We start from the raw sequence: 21,700 nt of genomic DNA, 5'->3' as shown, positions 1-21,700 counted from the left end.
TGAAAGGGTGTGTACCATCAACAACACTGTGGAACTGACTAACAGTGAGGGCTCCTGATTCAGCTCCTTATGGGATCAACCTCCATTGACTTCATTGCGAGCTTGAGCAGGCCACATGGTCAAATGCTCAAAGTACACAAACTGGAGGAAAAAAGGGTGGGGTGGCGAAGGAGAAAAGTATATTTTTCTTTAATCTTTTCCAGGGAAGGTATATTAATACTTAGCTCTTTTCATCAGCAGATCTTAACATACTTTAGAAAGGAGGTCAGTATCATTACTCCCATTATACAGAAGGGGAAACTGAGGCATGGGGCAGTGATATGACTTGCCCAAAGTCATGCAGCAGGCCAGTGATACAGAAGGGAATAGAACCCTCATCCCTCATCCCTGTCCAGTGACCTACCTACGAGACTGCACTGCTTCCCTACAGTTGCCTTGATGGTTGCTTGTAACAACAATAGGTATGCAATTTTCGGATGGAAATGGAAATGTCATGTTAAGAGTTCTTAAAATAAACAAAACACAATTAAAAAGTTTAGCTGATAAACTAAACTAGCAGTAGGTCCTTCCAAGGTAAAGAATTGAGGTGGGAGAGGGAGTACCATGAACTGGGGAATTGGTTATGTAATTTCTTTAAAACAAAGTGGCCAAAGCTTTATTCCACCCAAATTTTTCCAGATATCTGGGAGAAAGGTCAGCCTACTTCACAGAACTGTCTAACATTCCAGGCTCCAGTAAAATCCTCAGTCCAAAGTTGCTGAGTACCTAGTGGGGAGGAAAACACTGTAAATCATAGAATCATAGGAGATAAGGGTTGGAAGAGACCTCAGGAGGTCATCTAATCCAGCCCATTGCTCAAAGCAGGACTAGGGCCAACAAAATCATCCCAGCCAGGGCCTTGTCAAGCCAGGCCTTAAAAACCTATAAGGATGGAGATTTCACCACTTCCCTAGTAATTCATTCCAGTGCTTCACCACGCTCCTAGTGAAATAGTTTTTCCTAATATCTAACTTAGACCTTCCCCCACTGCAACTTGAGACCATTGCTCCTTGTTCTGTCATCTGCCACCACTCAGAGCTCCATCCTCTTTAGAACCTCCTTTCAGATAGTTGAAGGCTGCTTTCAAATCCCCCATCACTCTTCTCTTCTGCAGACTAAATAACCCCAGTCCCCTCAGCCTCTCCTTTTAGGTCATGTGCCCCAGCCCCCTAATCATTTTCGTTGCCCTCTGCTGGACTCTCTCCAATTTTTCCACATCCTTTCTGTAGCGGGAGGCCCCAAACTGGATGCAGTACTCCAGATGTGGCCTCACCAGTGCCGAATAGAGGGGAATAATCACTTCCCTTGATCTGCTGGCAATGCTCCTACTAATGTAGCCCAATATGTCATTAGCCTTCTTGGCAACAAGGGCACACTGTTGACTCATATCCAGCTTCTCATCCACTGTATTCATCAGGTCCTTTTCTGCACAACTGCCGCTTAGCCTGTCCATGGGATTCTTCTGTCCTAAGTGCAGGACTCTGCATTTGTCCTTGTTGAACCTCATCAGATTTCTTTTAGTCCAGTGCTCCAATTAGTCTAGGTCACTTTGGACTCTATCCGTACCCTCCAGCGTATCTACTTCTCCTCCCAGGCTTAGTGTCAGCCACAAACTTGCTGAGGATGCAATCCATCCCATCATCCAGATAATTAATGAAGATGTTGAACAAAACTGGTTCCAGGACACACCCTGGGGCAATTTGCTTGATGTTGGCTTCCAACTGGACATCAAGCCGTTGATCACTTCCCGTTGAGCCTGACGATCTCACATACAACATATCATACTCCCTCTTTCCCACATACAACATATCACTGATGTGGTCTTCTCCATAATGCAGTTTTAGAGGCTGCACAGATATTAGGAGTTAGTAGAACCTTAGGGCAATAGAAATGATCCTCTTAGAGGAGAGGAAGAGGGACATTTCCAGAAGTCTCATTCAAGTTTAAAAGGCCAAACAATTAAGCTAATAATGACGGAATGTCCACCCTAGATCAATGATCAAAAATAGATGGCAGAAACATTTTCTCCTATTCACTGGATGTACTGGATACCCTATTTTCCCACTGCTGTTTGGAAGGGGGGGTGTCCAAAAATTGGAAAAGGGGGCAGCAGTCCTTTCTACCTCTCTCTCAGTCTTTTTTTTTATATGTGCAACCTCTTTAAATTTACTCTCTGGCTGTGTCAGCACGGAAGGGCTTGATTCCTCTGTGGGATGCATTGATTATGCATAGCCCTTCCTTCAGGACTATTCACATCAGTCAGATTGCCATATATGGCAATTTTGCTTGGAGGGGTCTCATTTTGTCACGTAATGGCATGGACAACATGCAGGAGTCTTAAGGAGAAATATCCATTGGCACAGGGGTTAGCCTCTGAAACTCTCTAGATAGGAAGGTTTATTGAGTCTCCACAGGCTACCAGCTGAAGAAATAAATTTAAGCTGCTGACTACCCATATGGTGCAATCCGATACTCATTTGAATCAATGGGAAAATGCCACTTGATTTCAATGGTGCAGGATCAAGCCAACAGCAATTAAGCTGGGAACAGTGGGAATGAAAATGAGCAGTGGCAAATGGGCATAAAATTAAAAATCCCCACAAAAAATACATGCAATACAAATTCCTACTTCCTGTTGGTGAAAGAGTTCAAAGATCAAATCTGGAGGAAGAGAACCTCTAACAGGGTGTTGTTCTGTTGATGTCTTTAGCTATATCAATTGCAAATGTTTACAAAAATTGTGCTCTGAGGTATGCCACTGAAATCTGGAGTACTTCAGCTGCCTGTAGGGAGGTTGGGGAGGGATTGTTTCCCAATATGCCCCACATCTCTCTCTCTATAGGTAGATGTAATGAGGCAGATTCTTAGTTGGTGTAAATTGCTGTAGTTCCATTGTCTTCAATAGCTAGATTTCCCCACTTGAAAATCTGGCCCACAGTACAGTAGAACCTCAGAGTTATGGACACCTCAGGAATGGAAGTTGTTTGTGAATCTGAAATGTTTGTAACTCTGAACAAGCTGTTATGGGATGCTCCTCAGGTAGGACTGCTCAGAGGGGGGGCTCACAGCTCTGCTGTGTCTGCCGGGCAAGTGGGGATGTGGACAGGCAGCTGGTTCTGGCACCCTGGGGCACTGCAGTTAGTGGGTATGTGGTGCAGCCTGTGGCCCTTTAAACTGAGCTGCTCTGCCAGAGCTCAGTGTGCAGGCAGGAGCTCGGGCTCCAGCTCCAACAGCTGAAATTCTGGGCCAGGTTTCAGGAGCAGCTCTGGAAGTTTCTTTCCAGGGCTCTGAGCTTGCAAGCTTGTCCCCTTCCCAGCCAGGGGAAGGGAGTGGGGAAAACAGTGTTCACCACCTCTTACCTGTAAGTGATTGGCCCTTGTGGTGAGTAGGAGACTGGGGGTGGGGACAGGCAGCCCAGATGTGCCTACCTTTAGGATTCAATACAATTAGAGTACTGTATTTGCTGATTTGTTTGTGGTTGGGTTTTTTGTTTGTTTTTTTTTTGTCTCGGCTACTGCCTGAAAGCTTACTTCTGGTTCCCCATGTGTCCAGTTGACAGGTCAGTCGGTAACTCTGGTTTTCATGTCTTTGAGGTTCTACTGTATCTAGAATAACAGGGAATAAAAACAAGCCCTATTCAGGGCTATTATAAAACAGTTCTATTAATGCTGGCAAATCTGACATAAATCCTGATTCTTGGTATTAAAATTCACTTCAGTTTGAAGCTGGGTGTGATGAGTTTATTGCCTGAAGCAGTTTCATTTTTATAAAATTTGGAAGGCTGCTTGAGCCCATTTTAGTTATAAAAGTGTCAAGAAAGTTGCTAGTGGTTTCAGATAGTTGTTTCACTCGTATCACTGAAATACTTCAAGCTTTTTAGAGCTCTATTGAATTATAAACATTTTCCAGCTTCTGCAGTGCAGAAGCTAGAGAAATTTGCTCTACCCAGCTAGCTGATTCAGCAAGAAAGCAGAAGCTCAGTAAAAGCCTAGATTAACATTTGTTATGGTTGTTTATTTCTGCTTGGGATCCCCCCTGTCCCTGATGTCCACCAATATGTACCCTGCCTGCAGTGGGAAGGCTTGCTGAATATCTTCTGTAGAGTATTATTCCTTCTACCACTGCCAAAGAGAAAAGGTAGGCACACAGCAAAGGTAGGGGATAGGGAGAAAGGTTTGTATGAGGAGGGCCCTCAAAAAGTTCTGGTATTTGGATAACCATGGAAACTTTCAAATATTCACCTGAAGTAAGGGCCAGATTCTGTGCCAAGGAAATGGCAAGTGTTGCTTTAAGGGACCTTTGTGTCCCTTGAATTCTGGACAACTTAGACCAGCCTTAGCCTGGTATGGACATCTATGGGATGCTGCACTGCCAAGTACAGTTGTAGTGCATCATGCTCCAGTGATTCTTGCTCCCATGCATGGCCCATCTCTATTGCCCCATCCAAGGGGTGTGCAGGAAGGCCACATAGGATTGCTTAATCAACTGCATGCCAGTAGGGGAGCCTCTTTATCTGCCCCTTAGTGGGTCCTTTATGCCTCTGGAGAGGTGTAAAGGAGCTACAGTGGGGGACAGAATTCAAACACAAATATTCTGATATTTCTCTATCACTCAAACTTGGTTTTAAGGAGTTCCTTCAGCCAAAAGTTAGAGGAAAAACTGAACCCCAAACAAAGATTTCAAGCATAAATGGTTTTGTTTGAATATTGAATTACAGGGCTTAAAATTAGTCACTTATTGGGCTTGATCCTTCACAGCGCTCATGTGGCTCAACAGAGGCTTTAGGCAATAGAGAGTGACATTTGGCAAGAAAGTCATCCAGAGGATGGCCTGATCTCTATTTAAATTGTGAAGGGGAAAACAAGTAGAATAGGTGAATAAGTGCAGCACGTTGCAAATATGTGGTACCTTCTGTTCAAAAGCATCTTACACAGATTGTATGGAGTGCTTAAATAAAGATACTGTAGTATTTATAAAATAGCTTTTTAGTCATTTCAAAATATTGGGTGAATAAACATCAGGTTAAAAAAAATGTACACAAACATATTCATCCGAGAAGCTAAAAGATTTGGCACTGTTGGTGGTATTAGGGGTACCTAAGGAAGTATTCTTTACTGGTAGTTCTACTTGTGGCAGTCCTTCTTCTGCAGCCTACCACAGAAAATAATCCTCATGCTGGGAACCAGATTATGTCTGGCGCTGTGTGGGTGTGCAATGAATGAAAGAGGATGCAAAGAGCCCTGTTTCCATTTCACATCCCAGCAAGGGGCCACCATTATTTTTCTCTACGAATACAAAAGTCAAGGTGGTGTGGGCACTGCTGGAAATACTATATACTCCAAAAAGGGCATGGGGCCTGGACACAGGGCCTCACCAACTTTTACATCAGAAGGTGCACATCATCACTCTCACTGAGCATTATAAATGTAAAATAGATTCTGAAGTGTTAAGAATACATCTTTCAAGTAGCAAGGAGGCAATTCAGCTGTCTTTCTACAGTTGCCTTAAACACAGAATACATAAAGGAACAAAAAGATGGTCATACACATGGGGAGCTGGATAAGAACTTCTCATGACTGTGTTCCCAGACATCTACTGCCTACTTATAGGCTTAAAGAACCTGCATAGGGTTTTTAAACATCATGTAGGAAAATTCATGTTTAAAATCATGGTAAATTAAAAATTACCCAGAGCTCTGAGATACTATGATGGTAAACAACTATTAATTATAATAAATAGATAAGAATGGAGGGCTTGATTATTCACCAACAGAGAAGACATATTTGCAGCTGTGGAACCCACTGGTATTGTCACTGAACCCATATGAGAAGGAGAAGCACATAATGTGCCATTTACAACTGCTAAGGTCCCTGTCTTGACTGGAAGATTGACAAGCATTTCTGAGGCATAGCAGCTGATTATGCTCAGAATAATATAATGGTGGGCCAGGACCAAGGCCGTCATGCCACATGTTGGTTAGGTGCATCACAGAACAGGGATAAAGAATACAAAAGGAGGGAAAGTTGTAGAGAGAGATGCCAGTGCCAACTGCAAGTGCCATCTGTGATAGCAGCAATGGCGGCAGAGGTGCTGAGTACAAGGGTTTCCAATGTGTAACTTCCCAATTCTTCCTTCCACTGTTGCTGAATAGTTAGTACATCCAGCAGGCAGATCTCCTGCGATAGTGAACATACGTGGCATTTCTAATGTAAATGGTTGAGTTCATTAGTTTAAAATGGCAGCACTGGAGTCAAGCAGTGGAGAAGCTGGTTAAGAGTGTTTTAGGTATAGAACTTCAGATTTACATTTCTCAAAACTTCAAGTAAAATACAGCACTAACTGTTAATATATAGCAGATGCACCAGTGTCTTGAGATGAATACATTATAGACAAGAAATCATATTTATTCCCATCACAATAAAAACATATTTTACATCTGCTCTTCCTGGTTGCACCTGTGGCATGTTCATTTGGGTGGAACATGGGAGACTGCCAGGTTCAAAACAAGCTGTGTATCCTTGTTCCCTTGTGTGAGGTTTTTCTTTTAGTTATTCTTAAACTTTTCACATAGATTCTCATATGCAATCATTACATTCAATAAGCAAATTGGTATTAATATAGCATTGAAAACCCAGGAAATTCTAAAAGTTAAGGTGGAATGCTCAACTTGATCTCTACCTCTGTTGTGCCTTAACGTACAGTGGCCACTCTTAAAAACCCTTCAATTCCCTTTGAAACTATATAGCATTAAGTAGTATTTTCATATTCAGTATGCTGGGGAATAATACAATTATTGCAGCACCAGCTAGTTGCAAAGGTAACTTTATGATATTTTAAAAGGCATCCACTGCATATATTCTCTTTATATAATTCTATATTGTTAGTTAAATAATACTGTGGGCTATGTTGGACATCCTTTAGCTATACTTTAGATAGTCCCATTGACTTTAGTGCAACAACACGAGGAGTGAAGTATTACTCTATGTGACTAAGGGTGCACAATGTGGTCTTATATTTTTTTTAAAGTATTCAGTGTGCACTCCCATCCTAGAGATGGTGTATGCCTTTGTTTTTGGGTGTCTACACTGTAAAAAGGTGTGTTCTTAACTCCAGTTGGTTGCATTGGGTTCAACCACAGGCATCTTTAGGATTTAATTCAAGATGCTAATCTGAGTTAAAAAACAAGTTGCTGTGACTTCACTTCTATTTTAACCTGAGTTAGCTAATGTGGGTTAGTTTTCCCAAGTTAAGGACACACCTATTTTGCAGAGTAGACATATCCTTTGTCCTTACTGTTTAGGATAGTCTAGCATGGCTAGCAGAGCGGTAATTTCCCCCTTGAACTCTGGGTTTGTGGCTGTTCCTTGTGTTCAAGAGGGAAGGCAAGTTCTCTTTATGCTATTTAAACACCCTTAAACCGAGCCAGTCAAAATCTAGCTCTCTGCATCTAGAATGATAATATGACTTTGTTTTCATTGAGAAGATGAGAAATGATATATATTATTGCAATAGTTCAGAATTTTTCCAAAAGTTGGTGTGCTTGTGTTATACAGAGACCATGAAGTGGTTTAAGGCCTTCTGTCTGGCATTACAAAACATAGGTATATAAAATTGATAAAAAATGAGTGAGGCAAAGATGGCTGTGAAATTTCAGAAAAGAACAATCTTCTCTCATTGTTTTGGAAAATGTGTAGTTTATTATTAATGTTTACATCCGCACACTTATGTCTGATAGTTTTTTTTCTTTAGATGTCATAACTTGTAAATTGAGGAACACCTACATTTCTATGACATAAGGGGAGGGTCTATTGTAACAAACACTAATCCTAATGTAGTTCTCATAGGTTCAACTGGAATTACATTTTTATGTAATTCCACTTTGATTAGTGGTGTTCAGGAGTTCTAAAAGGTTTAATTTTGAAATATCCACTGGAACAAGGAACTTACACATTTGGCTATCTCTGAAATTTTATCTAGGTTCCTATAATGTCATAGAATCATAGAATCGTAGGACTGGAGGGGACCTCGAGAGGTCATCTAGTTTAGTTCCCTGCACTCATGGCAGGAGTAAGTATTATCTAAACTGTCCCTGATAGGTGTTTGTCTAACCTGCTCTTTAAAATCTCCAGTGAGGGAGATTCCAGCCCACCTAGGCAATTTATTCCAGTGCTTAACTACTCTGACAGTTAGGAAGTTTTTCCTAACATCCAACCTAAACCACTGATGCTGCAATTTAAGCCCATTGCTTCTTGTCCCATCCTCAGAGGTTAGAGAACAATTTTTCACCCTCCTCCTTGTAACAACCTTTTATGTATTTGAAAACTGTTATCATGTCCCCCCTCAGTCTCCTTTTTTCCTGACTAAGCAAAACCAATTTTTTTAGTCTTCCCTCATAAGTTATGTTTCCTAGACCTTTCACCATTTTTGTTTCTCTTCTCTGGACTTTCTCCAATTTGTCCACATCTTTCCTGAAATGTGGTGCCCAGAATGGGACACAATACTCCAGTTGAGGACAAATGAGCATGAAGTAGAGCAGAAGTATTACTTCTCGTGTCTTGCTTATAACACTCCTGCTAATATATCCCAGTATGATGTTTGCTTATTTTTTGGTAATAGTGTTACACTGTTCACTCATATTTAGCTTGTGATCCACTATGATCTCCAGATCCCTTTCCACAGTACTTCTTCCTAGGCAGTCATTTCCCATTTTTATGTATGCAACATATTGTTCCTTTCTAAGTGGAATACTTTGCATTTGTCCTCATTGCATTTCATCCTATTTACTTCAGATCATTTTTCCAGTTTGTCCAGATCATTTTCAATTTTAATCCTGTTCTTTAAAACACTTGCAACTTCTCCTATCTTGATATTGTCCGCAAACTTTATCAGTGTACTCTCTATGCCATTATGTAAATAAATGATGAAGTTATCAAACAGTACCGCACCCAGAACTGATCCCTGCAGGACCCCACTCAGTATGCCCTTCCAGCTTGACTGTGAACCAGTAACTACTATCCGGAAATGGCTTTCCAATCAGTTATGCACCTAGGGTTCACAACCCTCAAGGAGTGGCCTGGAGTTTCCAGGAATTAAAGATTAATCTTTAATTAAAGTTTATGTCATGTGAAGAAACCTCCAGCAATATGTCCAACCAAAATTGGCAACCCTATATGCACTCACCTTATAGTAGCTCCATCTAGGTTGTATTTCCGTAGTTAGTTTAGGAGAAGATCATGCGAATCAGTATCAAAAGCCTTACTAAGTCAAGATATACCACATGTACTGCTTCCCCCCATCCACAAAGCTTGTTACCTGTCAAAGAAAGATATTAGGTTGGTTTGACATGATTTATTCCTGTCAAATCCATGCTGACTGTTACTTATCACCTTATTATCTTCTTGGTATCTGCAAATTGATTGCTTAATTATTTGCTCCATTATCTTTCTGAAGTTAAGCTGACTGATCTGTAATTCCCTGAGTTGTCTTTATTTTCCTTTTTATAGACTGGCACTACATTTGCCCTCTTGAATCTCTCCCATCTTCCATGACTTTTAGTAGATAATCAATAATGGCTCAGATATCTTCTCAGTCAGTTCCTTGAGTATTCTACGATGTATTTCTTCAGGCCCTGGTTACTTGAAGACATCTAAGTAATTTTTAACTTGTTCTTGTTCCCTATTTTAGCTTCTGATCCTACCTTATTTTTACTGGCATTCACTGTGTTAAAGGTCCAATAGCTACTAACCTTTCTGGTGAAAACTGAAACAAAGAAGTTATTTTACACTTCTCCATTTCCACATTTTCTGTTATGGTTTTCTCCTTTTCATTGAGTAATGGCTCTATCTTGTCCTTGGTCTTCCTCTTGCTTCTAATGTAGAATATTTATTTGTAGAATATTTTCTTGTTAGTCTTTATGTCTCTAGTTAGTTTAATCTCGTTTTATGCATTGGCCTTTCTAATTTTGTCCCAACATACTTGTGTTGTTTGCTTATAACTTGACCTAATGTCTATTTTCTGTAGGGCTCTTTTTGAGTTTCATATCATTGAAGATCTCCTGCTTATGATGGGGTGTGTTTGTCTCCTGCTATACTTCCTATCTTTCCTATGCAGTGGGATAGCTTGGTCTTGTGCCCTTAATAATGTCTCTTGGAAAAATTGCCAACTCTCTTGAACTGTTTTGCTCCTTAGACTTGTTTCCCATCAAATCTTATCTATCAACTCCCTGAGTTTGCTAAGCTCTGCGTTTTTGAATCCCTTATCGTTATTGTGCTGCTTTCCCTCATCTCATTCCTTAGAATCATGAACTCTACCATTTCATTATCACTTTCACCCATGCTGCCTTCCACTTTCAAATTCTTTACTTGTTTCTCCCTATTTGTCAAAATCAAATCTAGAACAGCCTCTCCCCTAGTAGCTTTCTCCACCTTCTGAAATAAATCATTTACTCATGAATGTCACATTTGAGCATCAAGCTTGTGATATTAAAGAGTTACTCTGGATTATGTTGCTATGGGTCACTCTAGATTTACACTGGAGTCACTCAGCGCAGAATTTGGCTCTAATTGTCTGTTTTGAGCTGTTTTGATAATTGGAATATTATTTCTTTGACCTGTAAGCACTGTATGTATTTCATACTCAAATGGCAGGACCCATAAGAAGAACAACAATATTTATGTTCTCAAGCTGTGTGCCATAGGCACAGGCAGAAGTGGGCTGCCTCAGACATAACTTTTAATAAAGTACTCTTTCATAAATCTGGGTTTTAACAATAATTAGAATGTATAGGGTAAAATCCTGGCATCACCAAAATCAATGGTAAATTTCTTACTGATTTCAATGAAGCCAGATTTTTACCCCACCATCTGAAAACAGAGTAACCTGAGATTATTTTAAAAGAAAACAAAGATAGTTTCATTTGCCAAGAAACTTTATAATCATAAGAAATATGGAAGGAGAATAGAAATCTTCACTCCTTCCTTTTATTAAACTTATTTAGAGAAATAGGTAGAAGACTGTTCTGTTAATACAATGAACATTCAGTCACCAAAAATTCAACTGTAATAGTGTAAATTCATAACAAATGTTCAAACCAGAGCAACTACACACCACTATTTACACCACTGACATGTGATATACTCTGAATCTGGATATACAGTGCATTTCCCTTTTATAATAGTCTCTGAGAGATTTACTAGCCATTAGAGCCTTTCCCCAGATGTATGCTCTTTTCATGTTACTACTTTCCCAACAGCCACAGCCCATTGGTTGTCTATACATAGTCTGAAAATGATTTTCAGTTTTGTTCAAAGGCCAACCATTCTAATAATAGAAAGTGGAAAAAAATGTGTGCTTTCCCGTATTTGCTTTATTAGGTCTTTTTTTTTAAATAAAAACTCATGTATAAATTATTTAGGATTTGACCTACTTGGTCAACAAAACAAGGATATTTCTAGATAAAACTTAAGCTTGCCAATATTATGACTAGTCAGAATGTGAGGAGTTCAGAGATTCTTTCAAATTCCTGACAAGTTAAGGCTTTAGCGAAACTCTAAATATGTTGGACCCATTCAATGTGTTTCAAAGTTTGGCAGATGAAAAAATATCTTGGAATACATTTTCCCTTGATGTATGCATGTAACTTCTGTGGAATTAATCAAAATTACATACCAATAAATGATCAGAATACTCTCTACAGCCAAAAAGCAACTAGTTCAGGTTTCCTGATTTTGTTGTTTTCAGTTTCGGTGTGTCACTATACCCAAGACTAAAACATTGGAAAGATATAGTACTAACGGAGTAGAGCTAACACATGGACTTATTTATTTCCAGATAGTATTATCTCCAGCTTTTTCAAAGTTGGATTTGCTTGGTAATTTCACAACAGAAAAGTGTACATTATTCTTTCTAATCCTCTTTTCTCATCCAAAATTGTCATAGCTTTTTATTGGTGGAAAACACATGAGTTTCACTGTCCTAGTTTGTAAAGCAGAGTTCTTTTTATTATCAAAAAAGAAAAGGAGTACTTGTGGCACCTTAGAGACTAACAAATTTATTTGACCATAAGCTTTCATGAGCTACTGCTCACTTCATCAGAATTTCTTTTCTTTTTGCAAATACAGACTAACACGGCTCCTACTCTGAAACCTGTCACTTTTTATTATCCTGATACCTGGTGCAAAGAGTTAGCTCTAAAAGCAGGTAGGTTGCACCTTGTTCTGGAAGGCAGCTGCAAGCTATTGAATGCTAGCTCTTTGGTGAGGTCATATCTTTCATTGGACCAACGTCTGTTGGTGAGAGAGAGAGACAAGCTTGGTAAGCTTGAAAGCTTGTCTCTCTCACCAGCAGAAGTTGGTCCAATGAAACACATGACCTCACCCACCTTGTCTCTCTAATGTCATTGGACTGATATGGCCACAACAACAACACAACATACCAGTCTTTGGATGGCATGTTGCATTTTTCAGTGTCGTACCTCTATTTCCATGCATATTTCTCTTTCAGTTAGTCTGACTAAACAAAATCTAAATATACTTTTTTTTATTCTGAAAGAAAACCCAAATGTGAAAAGTTTGTAACATTGAAGTTAAGGATGAAGTTAAAGGTGAAAAAGTTACTTTGCAGCAGTTTTGTAGTTGATAACAGAGCAGTGTGACTGTATTTAAATCATTTGTTTTAAATTTGGAAAGATGACATTCTATAGCTAGTATAACCCATGGGTCATCTGGGGCAAACTGTAATTTCTGTAGCTGCCTCGAGTAAATATTGTTCCTCATATTCAGCTGCACTTTCACTAGACTGCCTTCTACAGTACTACTTCTAATAGTTCCCATAAGTATAGTATTTACTGCTGCTTAACGACATCCTGCATATAACTTTACATAATCTACCTTGATAGAGTTATTTTGGCAGGCAACTTTGTTAGAAGTGGTTTTGTGTTTACCACATTGCTGTTTCATGAGGTTTCCAAGAAAGAGTTATAAGCTTTTATTGCCATTCTTTTCAGGTGTTTTAACTGGCACAGATCCCACAAGGATATGCAGAAAAAAAGACAGATGCTTGTTTGTCTTTTTATTATTGGCTGGGTTGGAAAATTTTAAATATATTGCTCAAAAGGAATTCATTCAATATATGGAATAAGTGCTATTCCTTTCCAAAGCTTCTATTTCTTTTCATCTTTTGCCCTCACAGTCCTGCCTCTGTCATAACTTTTGAATTATGTTGCCTGTATCTATTGTATAGCAGGGCCTGATCTGCTAGTTCAATCAGTTATTTGATAATCAGAGGTAGCGATAATTGTATGCATTAATCAGTCATATTGCCATTATGCTAAATGTCATTTTCAAATATCATTGTGTCTGCTTTCTCCTTAAATAGGGCACTATTTTTCCAAAGTTAATAAACTTAACTGGGAAATTGCAACATTGAAATAGTTTTTTGTTTGTTTTTGCTGCCTGTTTACACCATTGATGTGGATCATAAGCAAGACAAATAAACCCAAAAGAATTTTTTTGGAATAAATATGAACAAACATTTTCCCCCCAAATATTTTACCATACCCAACTCTTCCCCAATATCTATGGAATTTCTTCAAGGATGTCTTTTGATAATTTCATTTTCTATTGTATAAGACCAGATGAATATATTTCAGTATAAGTAATTACTGTAAAGTGCACAAAATGCCATTCAAAAATATGTATCAGGCTCACCTGCGTTTGCTGCTTTTTGGAGCTATTTTGTTGGAAACCAATAAACTGTAAGAGTGACACTTCTTAAATGACGGCACTGATTTACCCTAAAAAAGCAATGAGGAGTCTGGTGGCACCTTAAACACTAACAGATTTATTTGGGCATAAGCTTTTGTGGGTAAAAAACCAGCACTTCTTCAGAGTGAAAATTACAGATACAGACATAAATATATTGGCACATGAAGAAAATGGAGAGTTATCTTACAAGTGGAGAACCAATGTCAACAAGGCCAATTCAGTGAGTGTGCATGTGGTCCACTCCCAATAATTGTTGAGGAGTTGTTAATACCAAGAGAGAGAAATCTGCTTTTGTAGTGAGCTAGCCACTCCCAGTCCCTATTCAAGCCCGAATTAATGGTGTGAAATTTGCAAATGAATTGTAGCTCTGCAGTTTCTCGTTGAAGTCTAGTTTTGAAGTGTTTTTGTTGAAGGATGGCTACTTGTTTTTGTAGATACAGATTAACATGGCTACCCGACTGCTTTATCCTGAAGATTAAAGGACAATAGCAAATATTTCCACTCTCTTAGTAGTTATTTGATAGAATATGAAACAATTGGCATATTCAACATTTTGTATTTTCCAAATAAATGGAACAATGGCAATGATCATCCAGCCACATGCAGGAGGTACATTAGAGGCCACTAAAAACTCAACTGGTGCCAATTATTACCATATCCACAGATATGGCCCATTCTAACTATAGAGGAATAATACAATAATTCATATATTGCTGATTTGTTAATGACAGCACTATGCATTCACACATTCATTAAATGTTTGTGGTATAATATTCCACAATGAAATGCTGACATTTAAATGAGCACAAGTACATTTCAAAGTTAGCACTGAATTAAGATGGAAATGGGAATATCTATATGTAGTCTCTCCTCAATCTATTTATGCAATTTCCATTCACTTCAATTGCTCTTGCACAGGTGAATGGAAGGAAACCTACAGATATGGCCCTAATTGCTACTTTGGTCTATCTGCGTGCTGGCTCAATGAGAAACCGATGCACTGGTTTATATTGTGACATCTCTACTTGCATTAGGAAGGGCTGGAAATAATATTAATTTTGAATTTAAGCCTGGAAGAAAGAGATCACTGGAAACCCTCTGGAGAAGTGCTAAGGACCCTGTAATGTAGTAATAATCAATTCCATGATTGCATACCCTTCTCTGGGTTACGGCTTAGGCAGATCACGTGTGGTAACAACAAAAAACATAGGCTGTGTTCCTCTTTTGGACTCATCTCAGAAAATCACTTAAACAAGTTTCAGAGTAGCAGCCTTGTTAGTCTGTATCCGCAAAAAGAAAAGGAGTACTTGTGGCACCTTAGAGACTAACAAATTTATTTGAGCATAAGCTTTCGTGAGCTTATGCTTAAATAAATTCATTAGTCTTTAAGGTGCCACAAGTACTCCTTTTCTTTTTACTTAAACAAGTGTTTAATTTCTATTGAATCCAAGGTGGCTTTTTGGTGAAGCAGGGCTTCTGAGAGCTCTAGAGCTGCATGGTCTGTGTGTATCCAGCATCCTCAGAGAAGAATTCCCTTTGTGTTGACTGAGACACCCTGCATGTTCTCAGTTGTGAGAGACACTATTGATCTAATGCTGCAGGGTGCTAGCAGGTCCTGTGAGATGCTGAGCGTGCTGAACTTCCATTGAAGTTCATTCTCAAAATCAGTAGTCCATCCATAGATATACTTTCTGTATGCTTCTGTTTTAGTTTTCTCCTAGTCCTATATTCTTCTGGTCCCCTTAATTAGAAGTTCCATTGCTGAGAACCCAAATTGCCCCCCCAAAATAGGAGCTGATTCTCATTTATATTGAGGCCCTGTTACACTTTTGGCTATATAAAGGAGCCTTAAAGTGAGAGTAAATTACTGGCAGAGCAGTGTAAAGGGGCCCCTTTGTAAATAAGAATGAAGCACTTAGTCTCCTGTTGATACACACCAAAAAAATAATGATCCCTTGGCCTCCTAAACTATTTTCTTCAAACCAGTAAAGGGAAGATGTTACTTCTACTTGGTTGGCAACATTTTGAAATATATAAAGATAAGCAGTGAAATCAAACATATTCAAGAATATAGACTTAAACTCATATGTATATAGAGTACATACACAATGAAGAAGTAACGAGGCATGCTGTACATTCATCTGTGCTAATAAAATTAAACTATATATCAATGTATTGGGCTTTTGGAATAAGATGCACAAATGAAACCACAATAAGGACAAAAGGGGAATTAAAGGGGAGACAGCCTACCAAATCCTTCTATAGGAAACGTTGTTGTACAGCAGACAAAATCAAATGCCTTCACAGTCAAAAATCAATGAAAAAGGTAGCCATGCATATCTTGCAAATGTGAAAAATGAGGCACAAATTATACAAAGAACAATGGATTTCAATTTGAAATTGGATTTGAACATTTTAAATGTTTTCAGCTCTTACTGTTGACTCAGGGGTCACTCCCACATACCGTGGCAGCCATGAGAATAAAACTGACAAAAGAGTATCTTTTGAGTGCAATACTTGTAAGAGTGTCTGATCACCCTGAGCAGCACCTGGGTTAATATCTGTAGCAGCTGTCCTGATCTCTATGGTTTAAGCTTTTAGCTAAGTTTAATTAAATAGAACCTTTGGTGTACCAGGATCCATATGACTGGGACATGAATAAAAGAAACAAACAGGAGAGACTGGCATATGGTTGAAGGCACATGCATCATATGATTTTTTTTTCCGGTGACTATATTTTAACATTCATGAGCAGTAAAAGAGCTTAAAACAGAAATAGAATTGTCTCACTGGACTTGAAACTTTGACGGCTACTGAGGTGTGTTTTTTCTTCTATCGCAGCATGCATACCAAAAGAAAAAAAACCTATAGGTATTAATTGTCATGCACAATCTGCAATGTTTAAATGGGCCCTGTGGATTTTGGTCTGAAACCAAACCAATCAGTTACAAGCTATTTTTCTATTCTGTTAGATGTTCTATTGCAATATTTGCATAAATGTAACCATGCTGTCCGTCTTTTAACTTTCACTCAATTAATTATGCTCCCAGCCCCCTGCTGATGGACAAAAATGAGACTTCATCTGCAAATAGCTTCAGCAGTTTACATCTTATTAAATGCCAAAATCTAGTTAACAGTTTGAGAATTCTCATGTCAGACTTTTCAACATGCCAGTTTTAACACAAAACTCTTGTTTTTTTTTTTTAAAGGAACTCACTGCTCCAAGTCATGGAGAGGAAAATGCAATGGGATAAAGGTAATGGACAGATAAGAATTTTATACAAATTATGTACTTAGCATACGTGGCATATTCTGAGTGTGGTTCATTGGTTCGCCTAATAATGAAAAACATTGAAAAAGACTACTAGTTGACAACAAAATGGTCTCTGCAAATTGCAAACAGCTTTAGTCTACAGTATCACCTTTTATAATTTATATAAAAGTCGGTGCAAGCCCTGGAATAAACAGATTACATACTACAGCATTCCTTAAAAATAACTTTTCTATTACTCTTTGCGACAGGTTTTACATTTTGCATCAAGCATCTGGTGCTTTCATTTTCCAATACATAGTGTTCTGTTATACTTTATACCATGCTGGGTTGTTTCTTGATTTAAAACAGCAAAGGGGAAGCAATGTAATATGTGTATATGTTAGAGACAAAGAACCAGAAGTATGCCATGTTCAAAAATAAACTAAAATATACTGGTTCACTCTGTAACCGTGGCCAGGTCACTTAACTTCCTTGTTCTTTCATCAGCACATCTATAAAGCTGGATATAGGCAATATCTCACTGAAAAACAGATGCTACATCTGAGTTTTAGCTATCTCTTATGAACATATGAAAAAAAGATCTAGTCAAATTTCCCTTAAAGTTTCTTTTATTATTGTCATTAGATATAACTACTCCTTTATCAGTCTATAATTTATTGAAATTCACCTGTGTCTATAAATCTGAAACACACAATTGAACAAGTGGCATATTGAAAATGTAACTTGTATTTCACCATTATGTAGCATTCTACCTGACTGTTCTTACTATGATAAAGTCATTTCAGGTACTTCTTGTGATAATTTGATACGCAGCATCCAACCTGAAAGCAAGGGTTTTTTCCCCAAAACTTTCTGACATATTATCTGGGTTATTGTGACATATTGTGTCATGTTTGTTGTCTCATGTTTTAAGCTAATGTGACGAGCTGAACATGACGTGATGATTTATGACAGAAATGTCAGAAATTAAGAAAAAGAAATACAATTCATGTCCAATCATATACCAATTATCAGCTCTTGTAAAAATTGCCAACATTTGTCATGTGGGCTTAATCAAAAAGAAGAAAAATATCCCCTGTATGTATTATTTTAGTTTTTTAATGCATTATTAATAGAAAATAATTATAAAAATGTATTTATGCAATTTCAATATCAGCTCTTTTATAACTAATTTTCATATATGCTTTAGTGGATATAAATATTACAATGAGATTTGGGGGCCAAAAACAGCAAATAGATTGTAGCATCCCCAACACCTCCTACTCACCCATATCCACCAAAAAATCCTAGATATAATGCCCATTGGGGACCTGCTGCCTGCAGGAATTCATTTCCCTGGTAGTACTGAGAAGGTACCAGCAGTCTGTCTTGCATTATATAAATGGATGTCCTCTCATAGTCTGATGATGAGGCCCATAAGATACATGCTGCTGTTTTGTATGATGTTGTTATTGCCGTATTCCAGTGTTTGCTATTTGTATTAGAATAGTGCCCATGATGTGTCTCATGCATAATAATTTACCCCAAAGTGGTTACAATCTATAAAGACAAGGCACAGATGTATGGTGTGGGAGAGTGATAAGCCTTTAAAAATAAAATCAACTGTCCTCTTTTTGCCTCTTTTATAGTTACTACTCGTCAGCCAATTTGTTGTGGATGTAATGATACAGATGAGTGTTGGAGTTATTTGAAAGAGGAGAGAGTAATAACCTCTAGTTCAGGAGAGTGTTCTGTAGTCATTGGCTAACAGACATTGTAGAAGGAAGTGTGGAGCTGGTTGTAAGAAATGTACCTATAAGAGGCTGGGGCTAATATCACTGGTAGAATGGGTGCAAGCAACATAATAAGAGACAAGAAAGGTGGGCATTGTCAAAAGGGACAATGAAAGGGGGCATGAAGAGGACTAGGAAGGAAAGGTAAAGAGGTAATTTGACTGCCATCCATGGTACCCCACATCTGATATGTAAGGGAAAGACATTTTATTTATTTTTGTTAGTTTTTATACTTCCAAAACACGATGGACTGGCTGCTCTGGAGACCAATGTCCTTTTCTTCTCCAAACAGGGACACGTGGGGATAGTGTAATCTAATCCACCCAGTCCAACAATTGTTCATCAACATTGACCACTTGTAGGGATGACAATGTAGGTCGATATCTACCAACCAGGATGCCAATTAATGACAATTATAATGATAAATATTCTAATGTGGTCTTCTGTTCACTAAAGGAAACCTTTTGGATCTGTTAATGATGAGAAAAGTGGATGATGCATAGGTTTGTTCCAAATGGATTTTAATCTGATTTTAAAGGCTTTTCAAGGAGCAGGTGACTTCTAATGTGGTTCCTTTGGGCTTTGACTTTACTCTAAGGGCACATGGAGGTTGGGAGTTAGTCACTCATCTTTTTAGGTCCTGGAACAGAAACGAATATTGAAATACTGGAATTTTCTGTTGTCAGTTATTGGCACTCAATGGCAGTTTCTGTTAGCTGAAGGCAGCTTGTGTTGATTTGTTCTGTCAGGGATAAAAATATGGTTTCTTTATATCTGTAACAGAAAAACACGCAAAAGTGGGGTTGGGGTAGTCAGCTAGCCAAGAAAGTTCTGGAAGAAGTAGCAAATAAGAAAGTGCCCAAGGGAAAGTGGAAGCAAACTGAAAAGTTTCTCTTTAACATATCAAGCTCCCTGGTAGAAGCCCTGTATAATACTAGTGCAGTACATTGACACAGGGGTTTGCACTTGTGTAGCAAAGTAGAACATGACAGTGTATTTCATGTCATGCCCAGCATAATTATCCGTCTCATATTTGTTTGCATTGGGGCTCAGGAAACAAATTGGGGGTCTTATTCTGTAACCCATACTCACATGATTGCTTCTTACTCCCATGACCAGTTTTGTTGACTTCACTGATTGATCTGTTCCTTAGCCATTGTAGGTATGCCTGTGTGTGCTTTGTGTTCTTTTCTGTACTTCATGCTTTGTGAGTGTGAATAGAGAATGGTATACCTGTCTATTAGCCTTGATTCTTTTTATTCTGTTAGAGAGTAAAATCTTACCCAGCATATCCCCATAGAATCAATCTGAACCACATCACACAACCTTCCAGCTGTCATTTAGCTGGAGTGAGTAGGATTTACAGGGTTTGGTCCATAAGGATTGATGTTGATATTTCACACCTATTCTCACCTATAGAGCACCTATTCCTCTAGAAGAGGAGTTTCATCATATTTCAGTAAGGTACAATATTATAGAATTATGTAAACCAAGAAGACATTTGCACCTCCAGGGTGAACATTGCAAAATGAGAGTTATTAAAGAAGCAGCAAAATTAAAATGTAGCACATGGTGTATTGCTATTAAAAGTTGCCCAAATGCTCTTTCTTTAGTGGTGTGAATATAAAATATTCACAGCAAAGATACTGTAGGACTAAAGTATTCTATCAAATAACTACTAAGAGAGTGGAAATATTTGCTATTGTCCTTTAATCTTCAGGATAAAGCAGTCAGGTAGCCATGTTAATCTGTATCTACAAAAACAAGTAGTCAACAAAACATCAACAAAACATATTAAAAAAATATAATATTTAGATAGCAATGTCACTAGTAACAATCTATTGTTTTGGTTAATATGGAACTTTCATTTTAACCCTTTCCTTCAGCGCAAAGAAAATTCCCTTTTCCTTACTCTCAGCACAGTAAAGACCCTTTTTGGAACTTATTAAGGAAATCAATTCAGCTGTTTTAAAAATAGCTGAATATGACGACAGACCAGCAATTTTCATCAATTTTAAAAGAAACAGAGATCCAAATTTACATTCTGAAACTCAAAAAAGCTTTGAATTGCAAACTTTAAACTAAGCGTGCCTATATTTAAAAAGGGTAAATGGGATTACTTGGTTAACTCTAGGCCTCTAAGCTTGACACAACTCCCAGACAAAATCATGCAAAAGCACATATTGGATGCAAACAGTAGAGAATTCAAGGTATGGTAGCAAAATTAATGCCAATCTATGTGGTATTGTGGAAAATATACTTAATATAATTTTTTATGAGAATTTACCTTGGAAAGTGGTAGATTCATTATCACTTTAAGACTTGACATTAAGATTGGATGTCTTACCAAATGATACGCTATAGCTCAAGCAATAGTTCTGGACTTGATGCAGAAATTGATGGGTAAGATACGTGCTTCAATGGTTGTAGTGTTGGCACTGACTGCTTTATAGCCAGAAAGAAATAGGTAAATCATAAAGAACAAGAAGGAGTAAAGGAATGAAAAAATAGTAATTAAATAAAACAATGATATACATATAAAATTTCCTGATGGTAAAAAAAGTGTTTGTATGTGCATGAGTATGCATGTGTGCGTTATCACTATTAAACATACCCCAAATCAGGCTTCTCAAGAATCATAGATGTCAAAAGGATATATAATTAAATAAAAATATTATTGCCTTTTAATAATAAAACAGATGGGTTTTTTCCCCCAGATGTGGAATAAAATGCTGAATCATGGATGAGGAACTAAAGATGAACTAAAAAGTGTTCGCATTCACAAATGGCCAAATTTTTAAAAGGGCAGCCTTCCTTTGCTGATGCACTTGCACAATCAATCAAGTATTCTG

The 21,700-nt window shown here is 38.1% G+C and overlaps 1 long non-coding RNA gene across 1 annotated transcript in view; it reads left to right on the top strand.

Moving 5' to 3' along the window:
• Nucleotides 1-3,157: 3,157 nt before the first annotated feature.
• LOC122457961 overlaps nucleotides 3,158-21,700 on the top strand; it is a 35,123-nt gene continuing 16,580 nt past the window's right edge. Inside the window, exons 1-2 of the long non-coding RNA XR_006277755.1 lie at nucleotides 3,158-3,598; nucleotides 17,012-17,058. This is a non-coding gene — a long non-coding RNA (uncharacterized LOC122457961). The remainder of the gene's footprint in view (nucleotides 3,599-17,011; nucleotides 17,059-21,700) is intronic.

The sequence above is a fragment of the Dermochelys coriacea genome, chromosome 1 (genome assembly GCF_009764565.3).
Source record: "Dermochelys coriacea isolate rDerCor1 chromosome 1, rDerCor1.pri.v4, whole genome shotgun sequence".
NCBI classification, from domain to species: domain Eukaryota; kingdom Metazoa; phylum Chordata; order Testudines; family Dermochelyidae; genus Dermochelys; species Dermochelys coriacea.
Note: the sequence above shows the minus strand (reverse complement) of the source record. Positions and strands in the feature narration are given on the sequence as shown.